We start from the raw sequence: 19,645 nt of genomic DNA on the forward strand, positions 1-19,645 counted from the left end.
CTGACAGTCAAACTATATATAATATTGTGGGGGAAAAACTCTTAAATCTCTATTTTTAGATATTTAAACACACACTAAAAACCTCATATAAAATGTTCACAGTACCTATGACTGATTTGTGAGATTGTAGCAATTTTTATTTGCTTATCTTAGCTTCTTTGTTTTTTAAGTATTATACAATGATTGTATTATTTTTGTTTTGAAAAAATATATGATAAATATATTTGTAATGAAAAAACAATCAATGTTTATAGCAGGTATAGTTCAATGGGAATTCGCAAAGGTGAGATATAAAGTGGCCAGTTTTTGTGGAGGCGTATGTGATATTTATCTATTTCTTTAAATGTCATCCCTCTCACCTTCTTGACAAACTATTTTTCTGTTCCCTAGAAACACAGTGTCCTCTAGTGACAGGATCAGTTCTGCCCTCCTTGAAAAATGGCCCTTGCTGTAGCCTTGCTAACTAAAAAATATCAACCTTTTCTTGTTTGATTTGCTTTTCTATTGTAAAATAATTATATTTAAGGTGGCATGATGTAGCTGTACTTTAATTGTAATAGAGGAAATGTAATTTGTTGAAAAAACTATGTATTAAAAAAACATACTTTAAAGTGAAATTGCACTTTATCAATTGCAAAATCTAAATATATTTGAAAATGGTAAAAATATATGGTAAAGTTATTACGTGGGAAGATTGTATTAAAATGCCTACATGAATTTTTTAAAATAAAAAGTAACATGGGGGGTGATAGTAGTAATGATCAGGGAAATTTTTATTTTATTCAAATCTGGAGAAATAATTAGATTAAATAATATATGTATGGAATATACTTTATAAGAGTTTTTCAAATTACATTTAGAAACATTTTATATATATTATTTTACAAATATATAAATATAAAATCATTAGAATTTGAAGTACATGAATTGCTCAGCAAGAAGAATATGTCTTTGTCTGGAATATAATATGAGATTAAGTAACGGTACTGGGACTTCCCTGGTGGTACAGTGGTTAAGACTTCTCCTTCCAATGCAGGGAGTGCAGGTTTGCTCCCTGGTCAGGGAGCTAAGATCCCACATGTCTCATGGCCAAAAAACCAAAACATAAAACAGAATCAATATTGTAATAAATTCAATAAAGACTTTAAAAGTGGTCCACATCAAAAACATCTTAAAAACAAAAAAATTAATGGTGCTAACAAAGATTGTAACGTTCCTGGGGTGTTCCTGGAAGAAATTTGCTCAAAGGACAATTGCTCAGATTTTATAGGAAAAAATGTAATGAGGATAAAATAAAATGGATCTTCTGTTTACCATCATCATAGGTATAATACCTGACTATCTTTTCCCTCATTGGCAGAGACTTAACCTAGTACCCAAATCAAATGTTTGTTAACACAAATTGTCTTCTATGTCCTGCCTATTACCATCCTTAATTTTTAAAAAATAGGGCTCAGCGCTTCCCTGGTGGCGCAGTGGTTGAGAGTCTGCCTGCCGATTCAGGGGACACGGGTTCGTGCCCCAGTCCAGGAAGATCCCACATGCCATGGAGCGGCTGGGCCCGTGAGCCGTGGCCGCTGAGCCTGCGCATCCGGAGCTTGTGCTCTGCAATGGGAGAGGCCACAACAGTGAGAGGCCTGCGTACCGCAAAAAAAAAAAAAAAAAATAGGGTTCAATAGTCAATACCCCATAAATGTACTGAAATGTATTCATTTTTCAGCCAAGGGAAGATGTTTCATAGGTGTATGGAAATTTAGATTGTTCTTACTAACTCCCCAGAGACCCTAGGGCCTGAGGTACACAGTTGCAAACTACACCGAGGCCTTTTCTCCCTCCTTTATATATTCAATCATCACCTTTGGGTATAAGCTCGGGGCGTTTTATAATCCAACAAATGAATTTGGATTCAGCTGCAGCAGCAACCTAAGGGTCGTGAGTTCTAATAGGAACATGGCAGCAAGCTCAAGCACAGATCTCTTTGTTTCTCCTTCTAAAACCTTGAAATAACTAGAAGCATAAATGAGAGCTCTATAACTTAAACCTTCACTGATACAAGAGGAGAGAGAAACCACAGAAGTCACAAAAACCAAATAAGGTATAAATTGGGAGAAATTTCCCCCAAACCAATGGACTTGGAACAAGAAACAACAATACAGTGGGCTAGTGGTGGAGTGACAGATACAATGGGGATGATCCAGAAGTGATGGTGGGGGACGTGGAGAAAGCAGAATTTAGAGAACACAGCACACACACGCACACGCACACGCACACACACACACACACACACACACACATTTGTCAGAAGGAGAGGATCTATACTGTGGGCAATCCTGTGGGCATATCTATAGAAAGAATAGTGCATGGATGCTAGAAAAGATGGAAAAAAGAGGAGAAAAGGTTAGGCAAAACAGTGTTGATAATGTCACAGCTCAGAGAAATTTCCATTCCACTGTAGCAAAAGTAGAGGTAGCCCTTGGAGGGAGAAACCAGGAAGCTATCCTAAGCCATCCTCTCTCTATATATGGCCTTCTCCTAAGAGCTGGTCCAAAACTGCTAGCATAATTATACCCAGAAAGTATTGTTCTCAATGGCTTTATAACATAAAATTTTGATTCTACCACCTTAGTGGAAAATGTTCTATGCATTAAAAGAAAAAATTCATTTTAAGCTTCATTTCAAAGTTTTATTCTTAGTAGTATGTTATTTTTAAACTATTTTATTTTGCCTGATAAGTCAAAGAAGTTATTTTATTAATGATATTAAGACTCAAGATTTTTTCAATATAAGGGAAAAAAAATGCACATATAAAGTCAAAAACTAAGTGAAATCACTGGAATGTTAAAATTGAATTGAAAATATTATTATGAATTGATCATTTTTTTAAAAAGTTAAAACTTCTAGTTCTAACAATGGGCACCACTAGTGCCCATATTTGGTCTTTAATATGAGTCCTCATTAGAACAAAAATAAGTCTTCTTGAAAAATGGCCAGTGCCAGTTTTGGAAAGTTGCAAAGTGAGACTGAGGTATCCAACTGTACTAGAAAGCAAGGGAATTTTAAAAGCTAATGGAGAAACTCGGGGAAGATGGTAGTAGTGACAATGTAAGTGTTTAATTGTCTTGCATACACCCCAATGTTCATTGCAGCACTATTTACGATAGCCAAGACATGGAAGCAACCTAAATGCCCATTGACAGATAAAGAAATAAAGAAGATGTGGTACATATATACAATAGAATATTACTCAGCCATTGAAAAGAATGAAATAATGTCATTTGCAGCAACATGGATGGATCTGGAGATTATCATTACTAAGTGAAGTAAGTCAGACAGAAAAAGACAAATATCATATGATATTGCTTAAATGTGGAATCTAAAAGAAAATGATACAAATGAACTTATTTACAAAACAGAAACAGACTCACAGACTTAGAGAAAAAACTTATGGTTACCCAGGGGGAAGGGTGAGGGGAAGGGGTAGGTTTGGATTTGGGGATCGACATGTACACACTGCTATATTTAAAATGGATAACCAACAAGGACCTACTGTACAGCACAGGGAACTCTGCTCAATATTCTATAACAACCTAAATGGGAAAAGAGTTTTAAAAAGAATAGATATATGTGTAACTGAATCACTTTGCTGTACACCTGAAACCTACACAACATTGTAAATCAACTATACTTCAATATAAAATAAAAATTTTTTAAAAATATCCACCAATAAAAATAGAGCAATCAGCAATAGCAAAACTAAGACCAATGGGCATCTCCAACAAGACTGTATAACAATGTTTCCTCATTAACCTAAGATTCGAGCAAATGGAACATAAGTCTTTATGGGTGCCTAAGACTCATTTTGCTGAAGCTTTGATGGGAGAAGTAGGAAGAAGCAAAGATGTGTCTGATAGACCTAAAATCACGGGCATGTGCTCACTGGAAAACATGGCAGGCTAATTTGAAAATAGTTGCTCAACTGGGAAGGGTTTTTACAATCTTCATTTAATAGGCATCCTAAAAAAAAAAAAACACTTATATTGAACCTTAATTGATCAATTGACACTGTGGAGGTGAAATCAACAAAATACCGACTATAGGCAATTCTACAGGATAAGGGGCCTAATTTCTTAAACAGCAACAAAAAATTTCAGGGGGGAAAATATTGTGAGGAGTGAATTTGTAGATTTAAAAAGATTTAGGAGGCATATCAATCCATTATTATGCATGGACTTTATTTCGATCTTGATTCAAACAAACAAGCAAAGCTTAAACATACACTCTCTCACACACACAACATTTAAAAACAATGAGAAATGTAAACACTAACAAGATATTTAATGATATTTAAGAAATCATTGTTAATAGATTTTTAGGTATATAATGGTCGGTAGCTCTCCTAAGAGTCTTTGTCTTTTAGAAGTACACTAAATTACTTGTGAATGAAATAAAGTGTATGTCTGGAATTCACTTCCAAAGAATATAGAGAGGAGAGTGGTTGGAAATATAGAAGTAACAAGTTTGAACATGTGTTCATAATTCTTGAGGTTTGGTGCAGGGTAATGTGGGATTCTTTATTCTACAATTTCTATTTTCTACATGTTTAAAATATTCACAATTTGAAGTTAAGAAATAGTAACAACTGAGTTAAGTTAAATGACACAACAATAAACATGAAAAGATCTATCAACTTTGTATCACACTGTACAAATTGTAAAAATTTAAGAATAAAAAAATTAGCCAATTGAAACAATAAACCACTGAAAATTCAAGAGTCCAAAATGTTACAAAGAGAGAAAGTTAGAAATTGCCATTTGAGGTGGCAATGAACCCAATCCACTCCTTTCAAAATTGATAACTAAAGGGAAAAGATAAAGCATGGATCATAATTTTGAATTAGTAACTATAACAAAATAAGCCCTGTTGGTGAAGGATAGCTTTACTTTAGAGAAGTAACCAGATCAACAACAACAAATCATCGTTCCACAAACCCCTCTAATGAAATATTAATTCAGAAAAGGATTATGGATGGATGTCAAAACCATTAGACACATGGTTGATGAGAAAACTGGAAATTTATATGGGAATACCAAAGTTATACCACAGTTTTAACTTCTAGTTGAAAGGAGGAAAATGTTTGTGTACAATGAGGGCTCAGCTTGCCATCACTCTAATAAACAGTGAGTCTTATCAGTATTAATGGTGGAAGAACCAGATATTATAAATTTCTTGATGAGATGGAATATAAAGTACATAATATCACTTCGGATATATTTTAGCAAACTTGATTAACTTAAATCCTCTAGATTTTAGATCTAACTTTCAGATTACAGGATCCTCAAGAGACAAACAAATGATACCAGGAGGAAGCACCACACAAGGATTGACCTTCTGTAGGACATCAGGCTAGGTCTTGTCAACAAATGAGTGTCATTAAAAGTGATTTGTTAAGGTAAAAGCAGCTGAGAAAACATGAATATCAAACGAAATATGCGCTTCTGAAATAAACTCTCTTAAAAACAAACCAATTGTAAAGGACATTTTGGGGACATTTGAGGAAATCTGCTTGTAGCACTGAGTGTAATATAAGATAAAAATATACTGCCATGGAAAAGTGAAGGTCATTAACTGAAGAAACATGTTATAAAACAGCGTGTAGAATATAATTTTATTTTAGTAAAAAAAGTATGCATTTATAAGCATAAAAATTGTCTGGGAGGATATAATAAAAAGTGAGAAAAGTGATGGTCTCTTGGTAATGGAAGTATAGTGTTTTAAAAATTTTAGTGGTCTGCGTTCTCAAAGTTTATGCAAAGCAAAACATATTATTGTAATAAAAATATTTTATTGAACACAAAATATTATCATTCCTGTATAATGCATTAGCCTATTCAGAGACTGCTTTAATTATACAAAGTGGTGACGAGTGCCGGGCTAAGTAGATGCTGTGGAAAGCTGTATGAAGATTATTTAGAGAGAATAGAAAGGAAGCATTTGGACATGTGTGAAATCACAGTTCACAAATAGCAAAAAACAAAACCACAACCAAAACCAAAGTACACATACAGCTGGCTCCAACTAAAATTCTCTTTATAGATTCTTAAAGCATTACAGGTCCCTGGGACATTTTTGCTGAAGATGTCATCAAGCACCAGAAGTTTGTTTGCTTGTTTTTATTGTGTCTTTGAAGACTGAGCTGCAAGGAAAATCCTGACACCCTCTGAATAGTGACAGATCATGAAATATTCAGGATGGAGAATTTTTACCTATACCTACTCAATCTCATTAACACTTTATGTTGGTTTTTATGTTTCTCTGCATCTGGACAGCTTTCTGTTCATGGAAAGAAAATATCTGAACTTTCTGATCACCAAAGCAATGAAAAATAAATGCTTTTGTTGTCTTTTCCTCTTTGGGCTGTTTCTGTCTATCTCTTGTATTATTATATTCCCTTATTTAGATTTATTTGTTTTTAAAAAGCTTGTTAATCATGTATCTGGAATAAGCAAATTGATAGTAACATATGGTATAACTGTTCCCATATATAAAACACCTCAAAAATTTAATTTTATAAAGTAAGCAGCACATCTATTTGCCTCAAGAAACCAAGTAAATGTCAATCCTGAAGGATGTATTTTCCAAACTGATATATGAACCTCCCATAAATAATAAGTATGTTTTAATGGTCTCCTAAGACCTCTATGAAAAGGGAAAAATATGCAGCTTTCTACTGGTACAAAAGTATGTGCCCTAAATTTCTTTTTCTAGAGAAAAATATTCTCAAGAGCATTTTCATAGTTCAGTTATGATACCTGAAAATCAGGTGACAGTATTTTTCCAACTAAATTTCTTGCTCCCAAGTTTATGAGACATTTGGAATAATGATAAATGGTTTTATTTTTATTTGGATAAGATTTATTGTAAAGAATCTGATGGTTTTAGGGACAATGAAATATGTGTATATATACACATATATTTATTTATATACATGTATTTATATATCTATCATTTTTAAAATTACTATAACTTTTAAAATTTAAATTTTAAAATCTTAATTATATATGCCTTACTGTTTTATTTACAGGACATTATATGAGACATAACCAGATGTTTGTGTACAATAACGTTCACAGTATTTTGATTATAAATTTTAAACCAGGATCTTTATTCTGCATGTTTTATCAAATTAAAAAAATAAATAAACATCCACCGATCAGAGATACATATAGACATTGGGGAAATTGAGGTAGATGTGTATCAGTGTTTCTCAAATTGTGACAATTTTTGCCCCCTGGAGGATGTTTGGTAATGTCTGGAGACATTGTTGGTTGTCACAGTTGAGAAATGGAGGTCCTGCTACTGGTATCTAGTGGATAGAGCCACTAGATTGTAGGATGCTGTTAGACATCCTACAATGCACAGGACAACAAAGAATTATCCCACCCAAAATGCTAGTAGCATCAAGATTGAAAAAACTTGATTTATATCTTTACTGACAGAGAAAATATGCCTGAAAATATATTTATTTTCACCTTATATATTTAGTTAAATAAAAGCAAAAAGCAAACCAGTATCTTTTATAAGATTCCATATAAAAAGTTACAAACCTATAATCTTTGTGAAGATAAAATGGAAACATTCTAGGCACTATGCAGCACTGTGTATGATTTTATTAGATCCTCATAACAATGCTAAGAGGTGTGTGTTGGCTCACGAACAGGCCCCTGTACATGGATGGCAAGGAGAGAACAAAGAGGCAGACCATTCCAGATTGGCAGGTGGTAGGTTTAATAAGCAAGGGAATTTACATATGAGTCTTGTCTTGGGTGCAGCAAGATGAGTAGATGTCCCCACCCACTCGCCCACCAGAATCTTGAAAGTTTATATAGAGGCCTTGATGGGTTTCAGTCTAAATGGTCCCAACATCACATTGCTCTCTCAAGGCTGTGTCCTTGAAATGGCTTCTAGTATAAGAATAGTAGGTGGATTGTACATTCCAAGGACAGGGGAGGAGATGGGGAGCCTCCGGTTGCCTGGGCCCCACTGGTGGGTAAACCATCCATGACATCCTCCTGATGACTTCCTCGCAACAGTATGTTTATCAAGTAATGGGCACATAGGGAAACTGATTAAAAACTAGCCTAAGGACACTAAGTGATAAACTGGACTTAGATCTAGACAGGGTAAAGAATTTACAGCAAAGGGTTAAAAAGGGTTATCTCTATAGGAAGGATTAGAGGAAGCATTCAATTTTTAGAAATCTGTCAATTTTTTTTAAAGTCAACTTGTTAATTTTTTATGTTTATCAAGTAAAAATATTTTTTTAAAAAACAAGACAATACTATCTAATGTAAAAAGGTAATCTTTTTCCTGAATCCTCACTGTTTCCACCTCTGTGCCCCCCCCCCAGAAGCAATCATTTTTAAGTTATTTAGCTATTTATGTTACATTTACTTCCATATTCTCAAATAATAAGATCATAGCATTATCTATGGACTTTCTACTATAGAGTATTTGGACTGAGCTTCATGTGCTCTCCCACAAATAATAAATGCTCATCTCTTGGCCTTCCACTGTAGCTATATTACAGTTTTCATTAAATCAATATTACTGTCTTTATCACACAACTATATTAATATCATAGCTTGAAATTTACTTTTATTAACTTTGTGTTTTTTTTCTCAACTCAATACTTAAGTAATTATACTGTTGGCTTCCTTTCCTTTTTAGTGGTCACTAATTTATCTCCAGACTCTCAACTAAAATATTCATCCTGATATCACTAAGTACATCAGGTCAATTATCTGCACTAATTTTCTTTTTTTCCTTGAAATCTTCTCTCCTTAGGAGATTTCTCTCCTAAGAACTCTCCTTAGGTTCTCTCTTCTCTTCTCCTCCAGTGGGTGCTGACTGTTTTCTGCCCAAAGCAGAGCATTTATCCCAGAACATCTTTCCCCCTCAACTTGGGGATTTCCTTCTCCTCTCTCCTTGGTTGGCCACAGTCCTATTCCACTGACCTCATGACTTCCTCTTCTTCAGTTAACTCCCCAATTCCATTGATCAGCATCTTCTTTTTTGGGTGGTGGGAGTCTTTATTCTTAGTAAAGTCTTTTTCCCATGTCTGACAAATTTTATCAGTTCTAATGTGAGGGTGACTAAAACTCTCTATGCGTGGGCAGGGCTCCTCAACTACTGGGCCACAGAATGAGATGTTCTCATAAGATGTGGTTGTTTTGTTAGAAGAAACTCCAAATATCCAGAAGCATAGATGTCTTATCTATCCTACAATTTTTAGTGTCATCTCAAAACCTACATTTCAAGAGTGAAGAAGGAAAATTAGAGTACACAGTTGGGTGTAGGCTTTTACACAAATTCCCTGCTTTAAATACGGTGCCTCATTCTTCCCCTTGGTCATCCTTGGTGCCCCAAAGTCCAACAAGTTCTCTTGAACCACCTCTGTCTCAGCTTTCTTTCTGGAGTCCAGGGGAGAGACACTGTGCTACAAACCAAATGCATTGTCTCTACAAAGCAAACCTGTAGGCCTTCTCTAGGGTTAAGAAAAGGATAGTTGCTGTAAAGTATGGGGATACATGTACTCGTTCAAAGTTTTTCAGGAAAGCCTTTTTATTGTTACTCCCAAAGGCAGTATTTCCAAGTTGTTGGACTTTCTGGTGGTCTATGATACAAATTAGCCTCTCTGCTCCCCCTTCCTTCTTTTAGCCTTTAACGTTAACTCTGCTTGGCAAGTCACAATGGTTTTAGGTTGAGGTTAACAATCAAATTCTGGAGACACAGTAAACCTAGTACTAAGTTTACTTAGTTTAAAAAAGAATATAAGACAGAGAGAAGAACAAACATAGCAACAGCTAGTAGATGTCTGAGGATTCTTGGAGGAGATTTCAAACATCCTTGTCATTCCCCATAGAATCCAAGTCATCATGTGAGATGAGGTTGAGGAAAGCCATTCTCAGTGATGCCTTTATTTAGACCTCATTAGTCATGCAGCTCTCTCTGGGGTCCTTGACTAGCTCTCATTCCCTGGTGAAACTGCACCTCATCAATTGCACATTACTCCTCAATTACAGCTTATTTATCAATTTCAGGTTACTCATCAATAACAGGTCACTTAATAAATAATCTCGACAACCAGGTACAAGGGTTTAGTCTGGTACAGAGAAAACTCAGCAGCCTCATCATTTATCTTGGGGACAGAGGACTCCTATACTTTTCTTACTTGGTCTTTCAAAGAGGATTTATCCAAGGGTCAAACCCTCAGGCATCCCTAAAGCTAGAGGAAAGTCTACAGATTAGCTGTTAATCCTGCCACAGGAACTTAACTCTGTGGAACATCTCAAACACAAGTTTGCTGCTACTTATCCATCCAATTTTCATCTTCTAAAACTTTTTTTGACATTTTTTTAACTGCCATCCATCCTCTCCTAAATTCTTATATCCTTGCTGATTTGTCCAGCTGATTCTTCTGCTGTCTTTTCAATGGGAATTAATGGAGGGAGCAGAGAAACATGTGTGTGTTTAATCTGTGATGTTTAAATACAAAATTCAATGCTTCAGATACATACATATTTAAAATGCATATTTGAACTGAAAGAATATTTTGCATGCATATAAGTCAATTTTATAAGGAATTTTTAAAAAATTCATATTGTTTTCACCAGTCACCCAATAGCGATTTTTAAATGGTTTAATGGGAAATATATTGGTTGACGTGGAAATCATTTCTCTAAATAAGAATCACATAAGATATAAGTTCTGCATGTGCATTAAATGTAGAAAATATGAATATGCTACAATAGTCTCCTGACCCCTTAATAAAGATGCAGTCATAAACTGAAAACAATTAGTAGCAGTTAATATTGAAACATTTTTGAGTAAATTATATACAATATGATACAAGTTGTATTGTATTTGTAAACACTACTAGAGGCATATCACTTAGAATTTCTAATGTTTGCCTATAGAATACTTTCTGGTTGTTAATATCCAAACTTTACACACTGAATTCAATGCCATTAAAGGGAGATTGTGTTTGGATGTCTCAAATTTAGCCATTGCTAAATGCTCAGTGTTAAAATGAATCTCCAATTATGAAGACAAAAGTAAACTTATAAACATGAAAGTAAAGCATGTTTTTTTTTTTAATGAGATTACATACATACAAGCACAAATGTTTTCTGTGTTTCAGTGTTATTTTAGAAATTGTTGGGAGCTTGGGGGTTAATTTCTAATGCTTCAAATGATGGTAAGTAGGCTGTTGGTTAGTATTTTCATCAAGAACAGATTGCTTATGTTATAACGCTTTTGTTATATTTCAGTGAATACTAGTAGCTAAAAGGTAAGACAAATTGAAGAGTAAAGAATTAACTCCAAAGAATACATTCATGCAAAACAAATAAAGAATAATGGTACAAAACGAGAAGTTTCCAATATATTTGAGGGAGTTCCTTTCCATTTAGCAAATACTTAGTTCAGTGAAATCTTGTACAAAACATGGAGCAAAATAATACATTCTCTACATCTTATATGAAGACTTATCCATCTTTTAAATCATGCTAATTCATTATTGTTCAACACCTTTTATCCTAAATTTTGTTACTTGATCTATATGTTTATTGCAAAAATGTATTAAAAATACTCTATTATAATTATGGAATTTAAAATTTTTCCTTGAAATACTATTATTGTATAGAGGTCAGGACTATATATGTCATATCAGTATAAGATTTTCATGCCATTTTGATAAATTGTTCTCTTAATTGTTTTATAGGGATTATCTTGATTTTAATTATTGCTTTTTGCCTTAATTTACGTTCTTTCCAATATTTATATTACCATCCCAATTTCTTGATTTTGGAATTAGTATTTAGCTAATATATCTTTATTCCATCATTTTCCTCTTCTTATTTATATACATTTCTGTGCAGTTCTCTTTCAGATGAGTATATGGTAAGCCACATAATGTTGCAAAATTAGTTTACATTATATTATTTTTATCTAACTCAATAATCCGTGTACATTTAATGTGTTTACTAGTACAGAAGTAAATTTTCTACTCATTTATTTTGTATTCTCTTTTTACCATCTGTTTTCTTTGCTTTTTAATGTTTTCTCTGCCTTCTGTTTTTGATACTTTTTTTCTCCTTCTCCTGATTTCTAGGCTATTAGTTACATTTCTTTGCTTTCTGTGATTACATTTATTTTAAGATGCATTTGTAATAAGTTTGTTCAAATAAATCCATTGTTATATCTATTCTTTGACAATGATGAAGATCTTCAGTTTATAAAAAGGCTTCATTTCCTGCTTTGTACCTTACTATTGTTCTGTAGACTATTTGCCTTATCCCTTTTAAAAAATATACAAAAATATTATGGGTTTTAAAAATCAATCATGTGTGGGCTTCCCTGGTGGCGCAGTGGTTGAGAGTCCACCTGCCGATGCAGGGGACACGGGTTTGTGCCCCGGGCCGGGAAGATCCCACATGCCGCCGAGCGGCTGGGACCGTGAGCCATGGTCACTGAGCCTGCACGTCCAGAGCCTGTGCTCCACAATGGGAGAGGCCACAACAGTGAGAGACCCAAAAATTCAATCATGTGTTGCTAGTTTCTGTGTTCATGTTTCTAGCAACCCATCTCTTTCATCTGGAGTCACTTTCCTTTTTGTTGAAGTGCAACAGCTCATGATACTTTTAAATCAGTGATAAAGTATTTGTCTTTTGCATGTAAAAATGATTATATTTTGTATTTATTCTTGCATGATAATGTGGTTGAGTATATGGTTCCCTTAGCTTTTTAAGGTATCACTCTGATACCTTCAGGCTTCTATTGCTGCTAGTGAAAATGTATCATTGATCTTATTGTATGTTTTTCATTTAATTTTTATTTTATTTTGGAGTATAGTTGGTTTACAAGTTTGGGTTAGCTTCAGGTGTGCAGCAAAGTGATTCAGCTATACATATACATATATCCATTCTTTTTCAGATTCTTTTCCCATATAGGTTATTACAGAGTACTGAGCAGAGTTCCCTGTGCTATACAGTAGGTCCTTGTTGATTTTCTATTTTATGTATAGTAGTGTGTATATGTTGACCTTACTGCTACTTGAAAGAATCTTGTTTCTTTCTCTGAAAGAATTAACTTTGTCTTTATTCATCAACTTCAGTAGTTTTACTAAGATGAGTATTTTTAATATATATGCTGCTTATTTCTCAGATTTCAATTTTTTTCAATTCTGGAAATTTCTCAATAATTAGCTGCTCAGATATTTTTTCTCCTCCATTCCCGCCATATTCTTCTTTACAAAATCCTATAAAATAAATATTGGAATCTCTTAATATATCCTTGTCTTTTAATTAATATTTAGTTATGTTATACATTTTAGCTGGGTTAGTTTCAGATATACTCATTTTGCCAGTGCTAAAGCCTTTGCATATACTCCTTTAAAATATATTATTTATTCACTAAATATCAACTTTTGAATTAGGTCTGTTAACATAATTTTACTTAAGTTAAAATGAGTATTATTTTCATAATAAATATATGTATTTTGAATCATGATTTTATATTTCTACTTTTTTTCATGATCGAATTAATATGCATCTCACACACATATCTCTATCTATCTATCTAGAATATTATATGAACCCGTAGTGATAGCTTAGTTGTTTTACTGCCTGGATTAAAATCCTGTCTCTACGGCTTATTAATTCAGGCATCTTAGGCAAGTTATTTATCTTGTCATTTCCTTAGGAATATTCATTTTTAAAATAAGATCATAATAGCAGGATTGCTATGAGATAATAGCTTCAAAGCATTTAGAACATTGCCTGAAGGAAAATAAGCACTAAATAAAATATAAATATCACGGTTGTCTTGTTCTTATTTTTCTGTAGGCTATGATGATAAATATGGGTTTTTTTGGGTTTTTTTATATCTTTATTGGAGTATAATTGCTTTACAATGGTGTGTAAGTTTCTGCTTTTTAACAAAGTGAATCAGTTATACATATACCTATGTTCCCATATCTCTTCCCTCTTGCATCTCCCTCCCTCCCACCCTCCCTATCCCACCCCTCTAGGTGGTCACAAACCACCTAGCTGATCTCCCTGTGCTATACAGCTGCTTCCCACTAGCTATCTACCTTACGTCTGGTAGTGTATATATGTCCATGCCACTCTCTCACTTTATCACAGCTTACCCTTCTCCCTCCCAATATCCTCAAGTCCATGCTCTAGTAAGTCTGTGTCTTTATACCCCTAGGTACTTCATGAGCATTTTTTTTTCTTAGATTCCATATATATGTGTTAGCATACGGTATTTGTTTTTCTCTTTCTGACTTACTTCACTCTGTATGACAGACTCTAGGTCCATCCACCTCACTACAGAAAACTCAATGGCCATCGTCAAAAAATCTAGAAACAATAAATGCTGGAGAAGATGTGGAGAAAAGGGAACCCTCTTGCACTGTTGGTGGGAATTTAAATTGATACAGCCACTATGGACAACAGTATGGAGGTTCCTTAAAAAACTACAAATAGGGCTTCCATGGTGGCGCAGTTGTTGAGAGTCCGCCTGCCGATGCAGGGAACACGGGTTCATGCCCCGGTCTGGGAAGATCCCACATGCCATGGAGCGGCTGGGCCCGTGAGCCATGGCCACTGAGCCTGCGCGTCCGGAGCCTGTGCTCCGCAACGGGAGAGGCCACAACAGTGAGAGGCCCACATACTGCAAAAAAAAAAAAAAAAAAAAAGAGTCATGTACCAAAATGTTCATTGCAGGTCTATTTACAATAGCCAGGACGTGGAAGCAACCTAAATGTCCATCAACAGATGAATGGATAAAGAAGATGTGGCACATATATACAATGGAATATTACTCAGCCATAAAAAGATAAAAATGTTTTTGATTGTTTGTTTCTGAAGTGCTGGTCAAATAAATTTATACAAGATTTTCATAAATAAACCAAAAATGCTTAAATATTAACTTTAAAATACTGCAATTTAGCAACTAGTTATATTGCAGCATATTCAAGATAACTTCTTTGTTTTTAATTTTTATTGAAGTATAGTTGGTTTACAATGTTATGTTTAATTTCTGCTGTACAGCAAATTGACTCAATTATACATATATATATATATTTTTCATATTCTTTTCCATTTTGGTTTATCACATTATATTGAATATAGTTCCCTGTGCTAGACAGTAGGGCCTTGTTTATCCATCCTATATAAAATAGTTTGCATCTGGTAATCCCATACTCCTAGTCTTTCCCTCCTCCACCCCTCCTCCCCCTTGGCAAACACAAGTCTGTTCTCTGTAGCTTCTTAATCAACCATTTAGACTCGTTCTCATTCTCTGTAAGTTTGCACACTGTGCCTATTCAGCCATAGAATTCAGTCCATAGAATTGGACCCTGATTTTAGAAACTACAGAACCAGGCTCTTGGCTTATGGGCTATCTAATTCCAGTGAATTGGCACTTCCCTTGCCCTAATGAGACTGCATGAGCATCCCAAGGTGTACAATGTCAGAATGGGCAAAGGGTCTGGTCCTTAGTCCATACCTGTGGTAGACCCACATTTGCTCTTTCTGCAACTGTTGGATATCACCCCGTCTCTAATCTCCATGTGCTGCAGAGCTCTCAGTACATCAATGCAGAAAATCTCGAAAGACCCAGTTCTCCTACAGCATTGGCCATCAGGAATATTCTCATCTACTATCAAGGTTGTAGTACTCTCAGTGAGTGTCCAGGCGTCAATCCCTTCTTCTGATATCCAGCCATATGCCAAGAATTTGAGTGGGAACTGGATGCACTTCCCATAATCTATCACCTCTTTGTCTTCCCAGGCTAGGAAATCCTTCTCCCTGGGTCAATTAGAGTCAATTCCTTAATGGGCTAATCCAGTGGTTTTCAAAGTTATCTACACTTTTTAAAATCAGTTTTTAAATGTACTGATGATGCTCAGGTTCCACTCCAGACCAATTAAATAGGTTTAGTGATAATTTTTGAAAGTGAGTTCAGCAAGCTCCCTCAAGATTCTAATGTGCAGCCAGGACTGAGAACCAAATGCGCTAAATAAAAGTCTCCTTCAGTGGGTCTCAAGTGTTGGCAGGAATCAGAATTATCTGTAGAGCTTGTTAATATGCACATAATTCAGCACCACCCCCACAGCACAAGCCAAACAAAGCAAAATAAAACAGAAAAACACATTAAAATCATCTGCCAACAACAGTGATACATTGGATATGTAAGCATGATCGTGTCACCTCACCCCACTCAAATAATTCAATAGACGCTTGTTGTTCTAAAGACCAACCCCATTCAAATAATTCAGTGGATTCTTGTTGTAAATACCAATGTTTTTTTAACAATGCTTGTGAGTCTTGTGTTTTCATCCAGTTTGAACCACTCTGCCTTTACCTCTTATTTCCAAATACTAGAACTCACGGTTCCTTAAAAAAGATTACCCCCTGATTAGAGTCTGAGTCCCCAGACTGATCACCTAATCATGTTACAGGCCCTCCTGAGCCCCTTATTTTTTAAAATTTCTCTCCCAACAGTTTATATGTTTAACTGTGCAATTGTATTTATCCTTCTCTATCTCTGTATTAGAGTCTCTATGGGAGTTCCCAGCACTGCCACAGTGCCTGGCAAATAATACACATTCTTACTATAACCAAGACAGAATGAGTAAGGAAAAGTCAAAGCAGTTCACTTTTCTTAACTTTTGAATCAGTTAGAATGCATTCAGCTAACAATTCTGATAGTTCTAGTCCCCAGCATCTGCATGACAATCCTTAGATGTATAGACTTGGTAAATTTTTTAATTTCTGTGAGGCTTAGTGTACTTAAGTACAAAATAAGAATAATGATTACCTTGGAGAATTGTTTTGGGAATTATATTTGGGAGCTATTGTCCAAGAGAGTCATTAGCTTTGCTTTTTGTCATTCAAAGGGATAAAGATCAGATGAATGTTTGAATCTTATGGGATCATAAAATTTAGTTACAAATTTTAAAGAATTTTATTGTAATTAGAATTGGCCAAAAAGAGAATGCAGTGTTTCAAGAGAGAATGTGACCTCATCAGTGGAGGTGTTTGAATGTAAACTCATTGACCACTTATAGAAGAGACAGGATATCAGCTAAGAGAGAGCTATGTTAGTGCCTAGAGATAATTCTGAGAGTCTATATTTTTGTAACCACATGAATCAAAATCATTAAACAAAAATAACCATCATCATCTGTTTATAGTCACAGCACCCAGTCAATTGACGTTCTTTTGTTATTTCAACTGATTATTTTGTGCCCTTTAAAACCCTGCAGCTCTGCTTCAATACTCTAACACCTGCCTGCTCACTCCTATTGAAAAAGATGAAATGAAACAGGTCTGACAATTTACATTCTACATTTAAATATTGGTGTCATGGAATTATTGGCTTTAAGTTCAACCCTATTGTTTCATGATCAAACATTATCCTTCAAGTATTGTTTCTTAGCTGCCCAGAGGAGATTCTTTTTTTCAAAGAAGAGGACCTTCCAGTCAGCTATTATTATGTGGAACAAAGAAACTGACTAAAATTATTGAGTCAGTCTTTGTAATCTGAATGAATGCTAAGAATTATAGAGCCAAAGAAAAGGCTGTTTCAAAATAAGAATCATGGTCTTAAGGGCTATTTCTCTATGACTTAATTTGGAGACATATTCATTTGTGTAACAGTCTTTGAGGTTCTTCATATTCCAGGCAGAACCTGCTGTGTGGCAGAGACCAAAAAAAAAAAAAAAAAAAAAAAAAGCAAGCTCTCCAGTGACTCTTATAAGGACACTAATCCCATTCATGAGGGCTCCACCCTCATAACCTCATCTAATCCTAATTACCTTTCAAAGGCTCTACTTCCTAACACCATCATATGGTGGGGTAGTGTGAGAGAGAGTGGGGGCTTGTTTGGTTTCAATATATGAATTTTGAGGGTACACAAATATTCAGTCCATAACAGTAGGATATAAATGCATGAGGACATCATGGATAAGGAACTAAGTCTACCTGACCGTGGACTCTTTGTATCCCATTGCTATTACAATCAGATTAGGAGAGAAAAGTGTTCCAGTAAGGATGATTATTAATTTATATGACAAAAATTATATAAAGGTACAAAGGAAAAGTAACGTAGCATGATTTGATCAGGGCTCTGGCCTCTGTTTCTTAGCCCTTGTCTTAGACACAAGGATGGTGTCTCCCTGCTTACATCCCCCGGGAGGGCTTCCTTATCCTGTAGATGTGTAGGAAACCTGAAGCTTACCCCTCAGGGTGAAGCTCCAGTCTAAGCAAATAATCCTTTTTCACAGGAGGATTTGGGGATGTGTTTCAGTCTGCTGTCTGGCTTGCCAGGGGGAGGGGGAGTGTTGCAGCTGCCCACACTCATAGACTTTAGCTAGGGAACAGGAGAATTCTGCAGCCTTTTGTGCCTGTCCCAGCAAGGAAGCAGGAAGTGCTACAACCACCAGAGCTCTCTGGCTTTAGCAGTGCAGCAGGCCAGTGCCATGATCCCTTGGTGCCATCGGAGCTCACCTGCCTGTGCTAATGATTTAGGTGGGGAATGTAGCTAGGGTGTCTGCCAGTGCCTGCATCTTGGGGGAGCATCTCCAGTAACCCCTGCCCCTCCAGCAGATGATTTTAGATTTGCAAATGTCTCTCCTTTACATATAGTCTTGAAACTTTTCAAAGTACTGTTATTTTGCTGGGTCTCAGAGCAAGTAAAACCACATGCCCGTCCTTTGGAGGGGAGTCTTAATTTCCTACAATACTTTGGGACTCTTGAACATCAGCCTCATTGGTTTTCTAAGACAGAAGGTTTAGGGCTCATCTCTTTGGTGTAGATCCCAGGGATCGGGATGCCTGATGTGGGACACCAATCCCTTTGCTCCTCTGGGAGAAGTGCCCATCTGATAAGATCCCTCCCTATCATGTGCCCACTATGCTGGGGTATGGGATTTTGGTGAGAATGTTTCTCAGCTCCTCCTACCTCTGTCAATGTTGTCCTTTTCATCCTTCATTGTGGAAAACGTGTTTGGCTAGTTCTCAGGTTCCTTTGAGAGGGAATTGATCCAAATGTAGTTATGCATTTGTTGTGTCTGTGGAAGCAGGTTACTTCAGGCTCTCTTTATGCCACCATCTTGAACTACTTCCTGAATTCTCAGGTTTTAGCATTCTGAGGTGGTGTTTTTTTAATGTTAGTTTATATTTTATTGTTCTTGTCTCTCATTTGTACTGTTTTGCATAGATTATTTTTATCATGTCTTGAAAAGTATATTTGCTTTTAAAATTCTGCTTTTGGTTATTTAAATTTATTTCTTTCTGTGATTAATTTTGAAAATAGAAATGTATTAATGTTAAGATCTCTCCTTAAATAATGTAAGGAAATGATAATAATTAATTTTAATCAGTAATATATGCTGGTTTACATTGCAGTTTTATGCCCAGCTTTTTACTTTGTATTATACTAATCTTAAAAATCAATAATTACTACAGATATTTACAATTTTGTTTTTTTGTAACTGTGGCAGAAACTGGACTCTTTTTTAACAAACCCTTTTTTGCTTACTTGTTGTGCACAGAAGTAGGTTTCATTTCCAAGT

Source organism: Aethalodelphis obliquidens, unplaced genomic scaffold (assembly GCF_003676395.1).
Source record: "Aethalodelphis obliquidens isolate GAN/ISIS:26980383/991018 unplaced genomic scaffold, ASM367639v1 scaffold47, whole genome shotgun sequence".
Lineage (NCBI taxonomy): Eukaryota > Metazoa > Chordata > Mammalia > Artiodactyla > Delphinidae > Aethalodelphis > Aethalodelphis obliquidens.